The sequence below is a fragment of the Tamandua tetradactyla genome, chromosome 5, assembly GCF_023851605.1.
Source record: "Tamandua tetradactyla isolate mTamTet1 chromosome 5, mTamTet1.pri, whole genome shotgun sequence".
NCBI classification, from domain to species: domain Eukaryota; kingdom Metazoa; phylum Chordata; class Mammalia; order Pilosa; family Myrmecophagidae; genus Tamandua; species Tamandua tetradactyla.
This window is the reverse complement of record NC_135331.1, coordinates 55,796,467-55,810,844: the sequence shown is the minus strand read 5'-3', so window position 1 is coordinate 55,810,844 and position 14,378 is coordinate 55,796,467.

Below are 14,378 nucleotides of genomic sequence, written 5' to 3'. Positions count from 1 at the left end.
ACATGTAAATATATTAATTATATAATAAAAATCGTGATAAAACAGATAAAGGAAAAAATAGAGTACAGCATGAGGGAATAATGGTAGTTCAGAGGGCTTCTACAAAGAGCTGTTATTTAAGCTAATACTCAGTTGATGAAGGGGAGACTGTCAGGTAAAGAGAATATTCTAGAGAGAGGGAACAGGTGATATGAAGGTCCTAAGGTGAAAGCAAGCAAACAAAAAAGTGCTTTGTGTACTTGTGGAACTGATAGAAGTCTGGCATGCTTGAAGCAGTATGAAGAGACAGATAATGACCAGTTCATTTGGAGATTTTATAAGGATGGCAAGGAGTTTGGATTTGACTAAAGGTGCAATTGGATGCTCTCAAAGTAAGGTTATGGTGTGATGCAATTCATGTTTCAATAAATTCAGACTGGCTGCTTTGTGGAGAACAGTCGAGAGCAAGCAGGGAACTCAGGGTAGGTGGCTGTGGTGGTGAGCTGGATAAGAAATGATGGTGGCTCAGGCCAAGGTGTTGGCAATGGTGATGAAGAAAAGTTACATATTAGAAAGAAACTTTTCAAATTAAACTTAACAAAACCTAGTGTGGATTCCATGTGGCTGGGAAAGATGGGTAGTGGTGAAGAAAGAAAAGAATCAAAGATGACTCCCAAGATTCTCTTGGTCAACTCAGAGGATTTGTAGTGCAATTTGCTGACATAAGGAAGACTGTGGGAGAAACATATTGTAGATATGAATAGAGAAAGATGGTGCGGCATGTGTGTGTTGGGAAGGCTGCAACAATACTCTCCAAATAGAAACACCCTCATTACAGAGAGAACTCTCCCTCTTTCATTGCCAGTTCAGATTTTGAGCCTGTGTTCCATCAGCTGAAGCATGTATGAACCCCTCAACTTTGTCCATCTTCATTGATTTTATTGTTACTGCAAATTCCTCTAAGACCCTGGCCATCGGTTGTTGATCAGTCTGAATTTTCAATGTTGATGTTCATTTTCATTTTTATTGTGATTTTAATGGGAAATGAGATGCCATTACAGGAGAGGATACTAGCTAGGCATCATTTTAAATGAGAAGTCTATTATTTAGTGCAGTACTACGATATTGCTAAAGGTGGCCCTACTCGTGCATAAGTGCAGCTGAAAATGTGGTCGTGTCTTTCATTTTTCTTTACAACTTTCACATAGATTGTCCTTCAGACTCATGATATGGCAGGAATAACACTGAACTTGAATGCATATGATAATTTTGAAGGTTTCATTTCCTGTAATATGTCTTAAAGTGGTATTGAGAAGATTAAATCAGATACCATGAATCACTACTGACATACAGTAGGTACTTCTTAAATGTCCTTCTTCCTACTCTTTTTCCTTTTGCTCATGAAGTTTTGCTTTTATTAAGGATATGATGTTCTGACAGCCCCTCAGAAACTGATTTCATGTATCAAGGGAAGTGCTGTGGTTTCAACTCAACTGAAAGCTGTTAATATTTTCATTTCTGGTATATCCCTGTTTCAAAATATGAGAAAAACATCACAAACTATGGATGAATTTTATTTTACAAGCAGAGATATTAAAAACTTAAATACTAGATAAAAACTTAAAATACTATTCGATGTAAATAAAATCAACTTACGAAGAAATGGTCTATTAAAACAAAACAGCAATTATAACATAATGCAAGAATGTTTCAGTTCCAGAATATAACTCATCACATCAAGTAAGGATAACAAGACAACTCCATAAAAGTAAGGAAGAAGCACTTAAAGATGATAAAATCATACGCTTAGTTACCCCAAAAGAATCAACTGAAAACCTCTTCAGTACTAATCAAATATTTCAAGTGAAAAGATACAAATCAATATACAGAAAGTCTTGGTTTTCCTACGAACAAGTGATAACTAGTTTGGGGTGCAAAGGTAGGAAAGAACATATTTATAGTATGAAAAATCTTTAAAAAGTAAGGAATTTATATAACCGAAATTTCAAATCCTCCCTGATATCTACATCTATATAGCTGTCATCTGCCTGCCTATCTATGCCATCGTCCTAGAAAGGAAGATCAAATATTGTAAAGATGCCTTCTTACCACATCAGTTTATGGATTTGGTGCAATTCCAATTAAAGACTCCAAATTATGCCTTTGGAAGTTTAACCATTATATTTTAAAGTTCATCTGAAATGAGTGTGAATAACCAAGAACATGAAAAGAAATAAAGTAGAAAACTTCCTTACCAGATATTAAAATCTATCATAAAACTAAAATATTTAAGACAGCAAGATACAGGCTCTAGAATTGACAGATGAAACTTCATGCCATACTAGAATTGACAGATGAAACCAGGAAAGTAATAAAGAAAGAGATTCTAATAAATAGATGTTTAACATATGGTAGAGATTTTGTGACAAACCAGCGCAGAACAAAGGATTAGTGGATAAATAATGCTCAGGCAATGGGTTAACTATTTGGAACAAAATAAGACTATTGTTTCTCTTCATGCCTGTGCTGGTTTGAAAGGATGCATGTGTCTTAGAAAAGCATGTTTTAATCAAAATCTCATTTTGTAAAGGCAGAATAATCCCTATTCAATACTGTATGTTTGAATCTGTAATTACATCATCTCCCTGGAGATGTGATTTAATCAAGACTGGTTGTTAAACTGGATTAGGTGATGACATGTCTCCACCCATTCAGGTAGGTCTTGATTAGTTTCTGAAGTTCAATAAAAGAGGAAATATTTTGGAGAATGAGGACATTCAGAGAGAGCAGAGAATGCTGCAGCACTACAAAGCAGAGAATCCACTAGGCAGCGCTTTGGAGATGAAGAAAGAACATGCCTCCGGGGGAGCTTCTGAAACAGGAAGCCAGGAGATGAAGCTAGCAGATGACGCCATGCTCCCCATGTGCCCTTCCAGATGAGAGAGGAACCCTGACCATGTTCGCCATGTGCCTTCTCACTTGAGAGACAAATCCTGAACTTCATCGGCCTTCTTGAATCAAGGCATCTTTCCCTGGATGGATGCCTTAGATTGGACATTTCTATAGACTTGCTTTAATTGGGACATTTTTTCAACCTTAGAACTGTAAACTAGCAACTTATTAAATTCCCCTTTTTAAAAGCCATTCTGTTCCTGGTATATTGTATTCCAGCAGCTAGCAAACTAGAACAATGCCATACTCTAAATTTCAAGTTAACTTGAGAGAAATGTTAAAGATGAAGTCATTTTTTTTTTAAAAAAAAGGAAAAATATAGGGGAAAGTTGATACTAAAGAGATTTTATTTATAAAAATAATTCTTTGAAAAATCTGTAGACTGAACTAGCATAAACACAAAAAATGTATAATGTGGGAAAATATTTCTCAAAACCATGATGGTAAAAACATCTAAAAAGCTTATACAAAGAATTGAGAAAAACCATGACATCTCAATAAAACAACAGGCAAAAACGAGCAGATAATTTGCAGAATAGATTAGAATGGCCACAAAACATGTGGAAATGTTAAACTTCAATAATTAAAAAAGAAATTCAGATTTAAAATACAGGTAACTTTTGGCCTATCAAATTAATAGTATTGGCAGAACATTTCAAGAAGATTATGTGATAAATATTTATCTGTATATTTACAGCTTTACAAAATTATAATAAAAATGCATTCTACTTATAATAATCTTTTGTAAGGAAACCAATGTAAAAATATATAAATAATCCATAATATGGATGTTGATATCAATAGAGACATAGTTCAATGAATTACAGCTCATATAGCTTATATGATTTAATATTATGCAAACTTTCATAATATACAATTAGACTGAAAAATTTTAATGACAGAAATTAAAACAATAGTTTTTAAAAGCACAATTTAAAATATTGGAAATATTTATTATTTCTTAAATATTTCTTATATTTATTCTTACTGTGTATGATTCCAAAGAAATTCACCAAAATGTTAACAATGCTGGTCTCTGTTTAGATTAAGACAAAATATACTTTCTAAACTTTGTACTTTCTAAAATGAGCATGGGTGCATATATTATAATTAGAAACAAGCAAAATGCAATTTAGAAACATTGTCATTCAAAATGTTTGACCTTAAAAAAAGGTAACTTGCATTATTGGTAGATTTCATCTCTGTAGAAGCCTCATTTCCTAAAAGTTTTAGGCAAATCAGTGGTCACCACACTTTGCTGTAAAATGCCACAACATGTTGCCTATTATAAAATGTACTGACAAAGCTCAAATTTGTTGGTCTTTATGAAGAAGCAAAACATATTTATGTATGAGTAAGAAGCTTCAAAGTTGTATTTTTTAGCTCTTGACATTAAGCAATTCTTATTAACACCCTTACTCAATACTTAAATGTCACATTATTTTTTTAAGTAAGTAAATATGTGGAAGCCTATTTGAAAATGATTCTTGTCCAAATAAAAGAACCATTTACAACCTTTCCAAGTAATTATGATCACATAATTTAAACTTCAATCTCAGGGAATAGAATAAAGTCTTCCTTGGAATCCAACAAGTTTTCCTGCCTTTTTTTTTTTTTTCCTTCCAAAAATCATTAAAATGAAGCTCCAAAAGGAAATACTTCTTCTATTCTTCTAAATAGCCCATTCCTGGTTTCATTGACACGTGTGGCATTTGCTGACAGATAACTCTTTTTCAAAGAGGACTGTGATGTGGTGATTCTGAATGTTTGAAGGAGTTTCTGTGGCCTTCGGTGGGGTCCATCTGGCCACTAGAATAAAAGCCATTCCCCCACAAATGGCCCACATGTCACACAGAGTGAGTAACACATGTACTCTTGGATTACTCCTTCCCTCCTTTTTCTACTGGCACAAGTTAGAAATACTGTTGCAAGTGTGAACTACGGGTACAAGCAGCAATTTACACAGTATACGTTGCTTTTTTGCTTCTTTAGCGGGATCTTGGAAGACTGGTCCAGCACAGTTTATCCCTCACAAAATGCTTAGTGCCACCCCTGGGGACAGGAATCTCACAAGCCTAGAAAATCACAGCTTTACCTGCTTGGTGCTGAAAATTTTCAGGCAAAATTCCAAAAGCCCTCAAAGCTAACATCAAATTGACAAATTGCCAAAAATCTCTCTGGAGTTAAATTTCTACTCTTTATTTCCTCTCTTCAGATTAACAGCTTGTGAAAATAATAATGTGATAATGACACCCTATATTCCAAATAGCTTGAAGCACCATCTTGTTAAACCTCACAGTGTCCCTTTGAAACTAATGGGAATGGAGTCGACATTCATTTTACAGAAGAGAAAACCCCACAGGAGAGAGATCAAATGCCTGGGCAGTGAGTGGGCATGCAGACTTATCACTTAGGTCAGAAGTGCGAATTCAGTGCTTAACACAAGACCAAGTGCTATCGTAAAGGACCTGAAAAACTCAGCTAGTATCAGAATCGGCCAGAGCAAGACTCAGACAGGATGCTAGGTGGGATGGGGTGATAATGCACTGAAGTAATCAAAATGCACCCCAGAAGAAGAAACAAGGAACTGTTTAGATACAGCAATAAGGCACAGTCTTGCCTTATGGTCAATGAGAATCAGTGAGAACCAGCATAGAGCATTCGTAGATCTAACATGGCTTTAGGGACATACAACAACAGCAGGCACAGTGGATTTCTATCATTCTTTTTAGTGACCCTGCATCTGAACCCCCTTCCTATAATTACAGAATCCACCACTGTGGGAGTTTCGGCAAAGAACAGGATTCCACCGGCCCCTACAGAAACAACTTACTTTCCTTGAATACTAACAACCTGGCTTTGAACACATGCTCTAATCTAACGATAAAAGGGCCCTGATCAGGACTTTGAAATTGCAGCACGGGTCTAGGAGAAGTAAAGGTTATTTAAGAATTCCTTATGGCCACTGCAATACCAGGAAGGGTGGCAGCAGGTCAACAGGGCTGTCCCCGGGGTGTGCCTTTTCCTGGGGTCTGGCCACCCAATTTCCCTTAGTGCCTCCTTTTTCTGAACCTGATTCTACAGCCTTCCTGTCAATTCAGTAAGTTACCTGAACCTTCCTGATATGTTATTATTTCAGTTGAAATTAACTAGAGTCAGGGTCTGTCATTTGCAACCTAGAAGGCTGAAAAGATAGCAGTCCGGCTATAGAGAAGTTAATTAGCATTTGCTGATCTAGCAGCTTAGCCAAGTTTGCAGCAACAGGCCAGGTTTGAAGGAATAATTCCCTCCCATAGGAAAACAGAAGTCCAGGTATTGCAGGTGCTCTAAAATTCGTGATCTTTTCTTATATCTATGTAGCAGGGCTATATTTCCCAATCTTTCACAGTTAGGTATGGCCATGTGCTTGAAATGAGTCAAAAGACTGGGAACAGTAGTGCCATGTGCCCCTTTCAGACCTTACCAACGTGCTGCTCCATCCCCTTTTCCTCTTCTGACTGGCTGAAATGGAGACAGCTCTGGGGTAGTGTTGGAAATGATGGCTGAATGTGGCAGAGCCTCCACCATCCTGGGTTCTCTGAATCACTATATGAAGGAAGATCACCCCACTGATGGGTCCAGTACAAATACAGGAACAAGAAATAAGCTTTGGTTGTTCTTGAGTCATTACACTTTGGAGAATCTACATGTTACTGCATAGCTTAACTATACTAAATACAGTTAAAATGCAGGTAATCAAAGATTCAAATGCAGAGCAGGGCCAGCAGCCTGGCTAACTTGGTGTTGTAGTCCTTAAATTGATGGGCAATGGCTTCAGAATTTCTCTCAAATAGGAAAAAGACGCCATGTGGGGCAGAATCTCTAATTGTGAATTATTCCATCGTATCTAGAGAGATTTGACCAACCTGAATAGAACTGTAGCATTTCTTTGGCATCAGTGAATTCTAAATTTTTGTTTTCCATGCATTGCAGTAACTCCATGCTAGAGATAATGAAGAGATAAATTATAAATATGGTTCTGCATTATTCCTTTTTAACCCAGTTTTCCATCCTCAGACAGGACCAAATGATGACTCTGACTCTCCCTCCTGACTTTTTCTCCCACCCTCTTTATTTTAACTCACTTTCCAATGTCTCCCTTACCTACTCCTTCTCAAATGTGTGATTTCTCAGGGTGCTCAGTCAGGATTGGAATAATCATATCAGCTCTTAGAATCACACTCTCTTGCTCAATAAATAGTTGTTGGATGAAAAAATTACTCTTATTTTTTCATCTAAATGAAAAAATGCTGTGCTGATATGCCTTCTCAACATTCAAGTTGGAAGAGACCTTAGAGATCATCTAGAATAAGTTCTCTGTGCCCCCACTCCCCATACAGAGTCTCTTCCTATAGCATCTTTGGCATGGGACATCCAATCTGTGCAGTATATTCTGGTGAACAGAAATTCACTGCTTTATGAGAAAGCCTGTGCCATTGCTAGACCACTCCAAAGGTTAAAAAGTCATATTTATTTCAAATTTAAAAATTTATCCTTAAAACTTCCACTGATTGCTCAGAGTTGGAGTCCTTTGGTTGATCATATACCCCAGTCGAAGCTCCCTTGTCCAAAGGCAGTAAAGCTGGTTTCGAGCTCTGTCTTTACATCTGATCACCTGTCTGACCATGGGCAGGGTGTTTCTGCTCTCCTAAATGAAGTTTCCTTAATCACGAAATGAGAGTTAGGAAAAGTATTGTACCTAAGATCATTGATTATATATATGTGCGTGTATGTATGACAGGATCTGTTCTAAGATCATGGATTATATAGAGAGAAAGACAAGATAAGTCTCTTATATCTCATTAGAGACTTGCCTCCAGGCTAACTGTGACTCATCAGTTGACACTATTTTGGTAAAGCTATTAAACCCACTGAAAATGTGTCAATTTGTATCAGTATTCCATACACAGTTCTTTACCTTGACCACAAAGATAGCAGGAAAAAATGTTAAAAGTTATAACAAAGTTTACATGGAATACCTATATTTATATTCCTAGTAATACCGGTAAAAATTACACATGGGAAAATTTGTAAGACTTCCTCTAAGGCATTGAAGCCTGATATTCTTTTCTAATGACTCTCAAACGATTAGGCTAAGTCTATCTTTGCCACTTAAAAAAAATAGAAATTTAATATACCATGGCTAGTAAATGAATTTTCTTCCTATGTCAATACCGTGTTCTGTTTAGTACAGTTCCGCCCACTCCACTGGACCTAAAATGGAACCCGGCGGAGAGATGTTTCTTTCCTGCCATTGAAGGTGCACAGGTGTTAGACATCATGCACCACAATAGCACCCTGGAGAATCATGCTACTAAGATCACTGCAGAATATGGAATTCAAACTGGATATTCCACCAAGAAGGGTTTTACTAGCAGAGTCAGGTACTGTATAATGTAATGCGTTGGTACAGAAGTACAGATGAGACGGTGTCAAGGATCCAAGGAAGATGTGAGTTAGGAGCACAGGACAAATTCGGCAAGCTAGAAATGGCTAGAATCCATCCCAATGACTAACTCTCAGGGTATGTGGCAGGCTGTGTTTTACATTCTCCAGCTTGACCTTGTTTATCTGAAGGAGCATGGTATTTGAAAGACCAGTTAAAACAAGAAAAGCGTGTCCTCCAGATTGATTTCTTTGGGGAGGACATCTTTCTTGGAATGTCTCTAAGTTCCTTCTGGTTCTCTGAACTCCCACTGAATACTCCACAACTTCCAGTAATCTTTAAACCTCAAATAATTTGGGTTGCATCTACTTGTGCCCAACATATATATTATATAGTGGGAATGTCCCTTGTGAGTGTATCTGGGAGAAGAAAACAATCACAATAACACATGATAACTGAGGACTAAAACTGCTTGATGGAAAGCTGTGTGCAGGAGGATTAACACAGGGTGATTCTCTGGGAAGCTTGAGAACTTCTCCTGGGTCCCTGATGTTCACTGAGCCTGACCCATTAAGTTGGAAACATACTAAAACAAGTCCACAACTCTTTTGAAACCAATCAGCATCCTGCTCCACTGAAAGAATCTCCCAAAGCCCCACCTTCCTGTAAGAAGCCACCCTTTGTGATCTTTCTGCAGCACATTTCACTCTCAGGCTCTCCTCTGCTCGAACTGGTACTGATGGGACTGTAGCTGCAGGAATCACTTCTGGAAGGAAGGTATGACAGAGACTAATGCAATAGTAATAGCTCTGTGAGTACTTTGGATGTAAGAAATATTTTCAAGATCAGCTTATCTCTCTTAGTGCTGAAAAGGGTTGAAATCAGCAATAAGAATCACAACTGTCAATCACCTTCTTCCATGTTCATCCACCCTGCAAAGCATTCTGACTAGGATGGTTTTCATTACGTAAAGATGCCCTTAAATCCTTTGTACACAAAGGTTGTAAAACCCTTGCAAGGGTGGGTGGACTTTGAAAAAGAAATCTGTGAGCATATTTTTACATTGGCAAGCAAAGTAAAATGTCACTCAACTAAATTTAAGATTGTTCACACAATCTGCCACCACCAGAATGTTATTTTGAAAGAGAGAGAGGGAGAGAGACAAGAAGAGAAGAGAAGAGAAGACAGAAGAGAAGAGATGAGACGAGACAAGATGAGACAAGAAGAGAGGGGAAAGGAGGGAGAAGGAAGGAAGGAATGAATAGCACACAGTCTAAATAGCTCTGGACATTTTTCTATCGTTCAGGTGAGTTATGCTGTTTCAATAACGATTGAAAGGCTATCAAAACAGATGCCAACATGTGCTCGTATGGTATGTCATATAGCAACAATTTTGGACTAAATAAATATGTAGACAACCATATCTCAACTACAAAATGTATACACTAGATAGCTGTGTGTTTAAATACATCACTAAAATGTTTGCTAAAGAATAACAAAAATAAAATGTTATACTTCTGATGATATCATAAGCGCATCACATCCTTGAGATGGTTGAGATAGAGACAAAGAATGTTAGAGAATAAATTTTTGAATCAGGTACATTTCCACCATTTCAGAGCACAAGGCAGGAGGATGCTATGAGTTCTGAATCCTCTAGATCAGAGTGTTATAGTCTAATAAACCAGAAAGATTTTTCCAACGTCTACTCCCAGCAGGGAATGGACACAGTTTATGATAAGGGAACAAAGTTTTAAAATCATAGATGCCAACCCTATCAATGAAAGGTACTTACTCACCAATCAATAAAATCAAAGCAAAATTATAAAATTTGGGGAAATGAAACTAAAAGAACTGTAATAATAATTCTACCTTTCATTCTTTTATCTTACTGAGCTCTTTTTAACACTGACATCAGTTGAAGAAATAATAAGTGGATCTACTAACAAAGCTCCCAAAAATGTATAACAAGGTCTTCTTGAAATATAAAATTAAGTCACATCCTCTAAAATTAGGAACTCTACACACTGTCAAAATGTAAGTGCCACTAACTGGAAATCAAATGCCAAATTAGTGAAGCGTTAAGAAGCAACAGCATTGACATTGTAACAGAAAGAATTATTTATATTTGAATTAAGAGTTTAGCTAAGTATGTTTTATTTAAAGCTTTTTTTTAATATGAGGAGAGCTATTGAGGGAAATAAAGTTAATACTATAATATTATAAAAAGATAGCTTTATCAGACTTGAAAATAAACGGCACAAAAAAATATTCTAAACTACATTAACTCGTCTCAGAAAAGATAATTATTTGTTAAATTACTTTTTTGTGATACTGTGTTCTCTCAGACAAATTTAAATAGTTAATATCTCTGCTGGGGTGATTCTTGGTAGTAATTCAAAATATTGAGTCTTCATTGGCTCATTAGATGAACTATGCCTTTGACAGTTTTAAGGAGGGGATTAAATTGTCTTTGAAGAAGCCATATTCTGTGTTTCTGGTTTAAACAGTTCAGGTGGACTATTTTGAAACATTAAATATTTCCAACGATGTCTAGATGTGCCTTTTCAGCAGCCTATATGTAGTCATTTTATGAAAATATATGTCCTTTCCACTTGCCATAGCCTTTTGCTATATATGTGACACCAGAAATTCAAAATTTCATAAATCAGAAAATATCTCCCTTGTGCCCAAACATTAGAATACCTAGACATTTTCTTTTTGGGTAACTAAAAATTTAATCTGCAATCAAAAATTTAATACTGTCCTATATAAGCACAAACCAGAAACCACTTTCCAAAGAGATCCTGGTTTATAAAGGGCAAGAAACTGCACATTTGGAAATATTTACATTTGTTCATAAAAATACTATTTCCTAAAGCAATTGTTTTGTTCAATTACAATGCACTTTATTTGTGATGGATTTTAAAAAAAAAGCTTACGTTCTCAAAATTCAAAATACCAAACAATTACTTTCCAACTAATGCAAGGAGAAGGTAAATTTTTTCCAAATTAATATATTATTTCTAATATAATATTTTTAAATGGCTAATTCTGAGTTTAAAATGTAATGAAAGCCATGACTTTTAATAACTTCAACTTGACCTGTGTCTTAGACTTTGGAGTAACTATGATTCAACTAAGATACATGACAAGCATCTGGGAAACTTACATTATCAGCTTGTTTGTCCCGGTCGCAATCCCACGTCGTCACACGCTGCCCGGACTGTCCAGACCTCTCCATGGTGCTGAAGAGTTACTCTTGCCCATTTGAAAGGGAAGAGTTGTTCATTTGAACTGACTTTGAAAGAAATCCATAAAGGGCTGCCTGTGTTAGCAAGCAAAGTTATCTGAAGAATTTCTGTAACACATACCACAAAGGAGGTGCTTTTGCCCTTCAGGTATCAACCCGTAGCCCAGGCAGCTCAAAGTAGTTGCTGGAGCAGAAATCTTCAAGTATTGACAAAGAAGACAGAGAGCTCTTTGGGAAAGGAAGTGTGCAGATTTTTTTCGTCAGTGTTCTCCAAATTGGAAAAACATACACAGAAAACAAAGCTATTAAGAGAACACAGGTTTCCAGAAAAGTTCTTGCTCTTAATGCACAAAACAATCTCTCATTAGTCCAAAGCAGTCAAGTCACATCATCCTATTATTGTATCTACATTTGATTTAAAAATAATAATAAAATGGAATAAAACTCAGAATTCCACAAGGCACTGCACACACTGTAGACAGGTATGCCTCACTCTAGCCCCAGCCTCTGTCTGCTGAAGATTATCACAGCAGAAATCAGGTTCTGTGGTTTGCACAGATTATCTGTGTCTGAGGCTGAGATGTTTAAAGAGCCACATGACACCCAATGATGTCATCTCTAAAGCAGGTCACAGTTGCTGCTGTGTGTAGATGAAGTCCTTCTACTGAAGTATTTAGCATAGTGATTTTCTTAAACATTTACTTGCATTAAATAGCTTGATCTTCCACCAGTATACTTAACCCTATCAACAACAGTGCCACAAAGAGACAATCAATGTACTGCTCATGTGTGAAGCAGAGTCTCTGTTTAAGCTAAGATCAGCTTCTGGTTCTGTGTTAGGAGATGAATAATTATAACTAACTCATGGTGAATACAGTGAAGAAGGGATTTCCCACACTCACAGAGCTGTTGTGGGCATTAGAGGAACTGTAGAAACACAGAATCTACTTTTAAACATTTCTTTCAATTTTTAGCAAGTGAAAAACAACTTGTCTTTTAAAAATCAGCCTATGAAGATTGCAACATAAAAACAGAGGCAAATGTCTTCAACTTCTAATAACATTTAACATGATAAAAACATTTTATAAACAGATGAAAACCTCTACTTACTCTATCTCTGAAAGTATTTAAGTAGGTTTTCAAATGTTTATAGGAAACTTTCTTTAACTCACTATGTTTAGGCTTTTTACAACTCTGAAGAATGTAATTAAAATTTTACCCAGGTAATCTAATTTAAATAATAGATATTTTGCATAGATATTATTTTAAAGAATATGTAATGAGAAACTATAATATATTTTATCTTTTTGAACTATTTAGTGACATGCCATAATGTATGATTTTTCAATCATAATTAATATTCCTGTCAACTAACAGTTCATTTAATCTCCTTTCATGCCAACTGTATAATCCTCACAGCTAAAGTGAAAAGTAACATGAAAGTAATCTAATCAGCTCTTATTGAATGTATCCCTTCTTTTTATAAAAACCAAAATGGCACAAACGACCCAAACGGTTCTCAAAGAGCAGAGCACTCTGTCATATTTCTGAGAAAGAGTCATAAATCTGAGAAAGCAAAGACATAAGCAATGACAGAATTCACTACATGACCAGTGTCACTGGGAAAATTCTATTAAATAATAGCAATTGTTTTGGCATCAGGTCAGGAATAATTTGCTCAAAGTACATCAGTGTAATACTAAAATATCCAAATGAAAACTGGAAAAAATTAATCACCTGCATGTTCTGGTGCCAAGGAGATAAAATCATGAAAGTCTTCTAGATAAAACTTTTTTTTTTTTTTTAGTTTTAGTTTTTTCATTTTTTATAATTTCTCTAACTCGGTGTTTTACATACTTCACCAATGATGAAGACTGTCTAGGGCATTTGTTTAAAATACAAATTTCCAGGTCCCTTCCCACATATTCTGATGCAATACATCTGGTGTAAATCTGTAAGCTGCATTTTTAAAAAAACTCTCCTGATGTATTTCTTATTTGGGAAACACTGCAATAATTAATGTATCAAATGTCTATAATCAAATAAAATTAAAATATGCAAAAAGTATTTATGATATTTTTCATGATGAAAATTTTTACTTACTCTATCTCCGAAATAATTTAAGTAGGTTTTCAAATGCTTATAGGAAACTTTCTTTAACTCACTATTTTTAGTCTTTTTACAGCTCTGTTTTTGCTACATGAAGTACCCAATGTTGGGGGACTTCCTTTCCATCTCCTCAGGTTTCCAAGGAAGCACTTTCCCAAATACTCCCAGCCTCAATTTGGTTTTCCACCCTTCACCCTCCCCGTGAAGCTGGCAGGAATTGCCTGACTGGAGGATTTAGCAAACAAACTGGGCAGGTGCAGCACAGGATCTTTTTCTTTTGTCTTTCATCGGGATGGACCTTCCCACAGAGCAGGTACTTTGGCCTTGTCCACAGGATGAGGCTGCAGTTTTCCAAGCTGCCTGTACAAGGTAAGTTTCCTTAATTCCAAAATGTAGTAGAAGGCCCAGTGTTTCCACAAGTCAGAGCTATACTCCCAAATCCAGCTTCTAGAGGAAACAAAGCTCCCTCTGCCTAAATCTCTTGCTTTTCAAAACAAGTTCCTAAATCAAGAAGAAAATGAGTCACTTATTGCCTCCTAAAACCCCACCTTTCACTACTGTTGTGTTGTTGATAGGACTTAGTCTTTTTATCTAAATCCTACTAGCCAGTTAATGTAACTAGCTTTATATGGGAAGTAATTTAATAAAACTTGTATTTGC